The following is a 2,051-nucleotide window of genomic DNA, read 5'->3' as shown; positions in this document are numbered from 1 at the left end:
TGCAATGCATAGTGCTGATAGGCGATCACTCATTGTATAAATGTACATCTCAAACATTTCACTTTCTTCTTTTAAAAATGTGTGAATAAAGGGCCTTAGCTTCGTTAAAAGATGAGGAAGTTCATTAAATTAAAAAAAAAAAAAATTTATGTTCATTAATTCTAGACTCTTTCCATGTCTTTGAAAGTTTTACCTACCTTTGGTTAGAAATCTGAACATTCTATTGACAAATTAAAAGCACTCAAATAAAACTCTCATCAATAGATTCAGAACCTAACGGTAATCATTCATGTTGACCTCCAAAAGTTCTACAACATGACAAGTTACAATGGTATATAGCCAAGCTTATTAGAGATGATCATACAAACAAAGATGGAATGTCACCATGATACTTGAAAACAAAGATATACAAAATGCTAAGCACACTGCCAAAGTACAATAAAATATAAAGGTAATAGAAATACCTTGAAAATCTGTTTTTTATTTTAAATATTCTTCTTCTATAGCATATGATCTATATCAAGAACCAAGTATAGCTTCTTATGGTGTAATAAATTTGCTTATTTCAAATTGACAATTTCAGCATTGTGAAGCCGTAGTCCCAGCAAATAATGTTTAAGCTTAAATGAATTACTATTTAAAAAGAAAAAAGAAAAAAAAGATCATCACTATACTTTATGATTCTATTATTCTTGAATAGGAATAGATTTATAAGTTCAAAATTGGTTTACATCTCTCCAGTTGTAATTTAAAAATAGTTTCATGTTAGGGGAATATTACTTAATGAATGAGCAGTGACATTGTCTTCCATTATGCAGAGAAGGATAACCAAAATTCATAACTCCACCAAATAGTCTTATCTCAAAGAAGGTTACCTTATGAATGTAACCCAATGCCACACCAGATTTGGCCAGCAACCTTTGCCCACAAAATGTACATGTTGTCATCTTGCAATTCTTGAAATCTTCAAACTTCAAACTGGTCATCCAAATATATTTTTTATAACCAATGAAACCCATCATCAGAATTTATCTTTAACTACCAAAATAAATAAATAAATAAAAATAGATTGGTTAAGCTCCATTTGTCCCAACAAAAATACCTTCATTTAAAATGAAATGTAACAGTTCTTCATGCAAAGAGCCATCCCAAAGCTATAATAAAACCATGCAAAAGAATTATATTGATATCTGTAACCATAAGGCATAAACTACATCTTCTTATATGAATTAATAAGTACAGCAAGTAAAAAACATATAAAGAAGAAATCATATAGATTAAAGAGGAAATTCAAAGTCCATAGTTCATCCGGATTAATCCAACATCATTCAAAGCAAAAACATTCCTCTAATAGAGGGAAAAAGAACAAAAAGTCGACCATGAAACAAAATTGATGAAAATCTTCAATTGGGTAGTCAAAATTCTATGGGGAGTGAAGCAGAAACTTTGAACCACAAATGAGAAGGAAAACAGCCTCACCTTAAAACACAAAATTCCTATATCAAAACCAATACACCCACAATACCCAAACCTAAATCACATTTAACGCTCAATAAAGGGACAAAAAAAAAAAAAAAAAAAAAACTTTACCTGCTGCAATTCCAGCCATCTGATAGTGGCAGTAGATTGGTGGTGATAGCCTTGTAAACTCTCTCCGCACCCTTACGAAGTCTCAGGAAAAAGCACAGTACGGTAGCGTGACAGTGTGAACATCAAAGGGAAGGAAAAAAAATTTGAGCCACCCAAATTACACAAAAAAAACTCTCACTTAGAAGGAGAAGAAGATTAAGAAAGAAAATCCCAAGTATTACAATTGAAAGGGGAAAACGCAAGAAATTAGTTTTACTAGTAGTAGTTTTGCTGGCTGACCGATGGTGGCAGGCTAGTGAAGGCAGGAGGACTCTATTCTTTATCTTTGCCGGCTGAAAAAGGTGGAGTCGTTGAGTTGTGGGAGAGGAGGACCGATAGTGGTCTGGGTTTTGGTTTCAGAATATTATGTTGGGAAAGAGTATTTGGTTTGAGAAAGGGAAGTATATATATATATATATATA

The 2,051-nt window shown here is 32.3% G+C and overlaps 1 long non-coding RNA gene across 1 annotated transcript; it reads right to left on the bottom strand.

The window, feature by feature from the left end:
* Positions 1-875: 875 nt before the first annotated feature.
* Positions 876-2,033, bottom strand: LOC112039528 (uncharacterized). The gene is made up of 3 exons (XR_010624876.1): positions 1,591-2,033; positions 1,103-1,154; positions 876-978 (listed from the first exon to the last, which is right to left on the bottom strand). It is a non-coding gene; the product is annotated as an uncharacterized LOC112039528 (long non-coding RNA).
* Positions 2,034-2,051: the final 18 nt, after the last annotated feature.

Source organism: Quercus suber, unplaced genomic scaffold, assembly GCF_002906115.3.
Source record: "Quercus suber isolate HL8 unplaced genomic scaffold, Cork oak 2.0 scaffold_494, whole genome shotgun sequence".
Classification (NCBI taxonomy): Eukaryota; Viridiplantae; Streptophyta; class Magnoliopsida; order Fagales; family Fagaceae; genus Quercus; species Quercus suber.
Note: the sequence above shows the minus strand (reverse complement) of the source record. Positions and strands in the feature narration are given on the sequence as shown.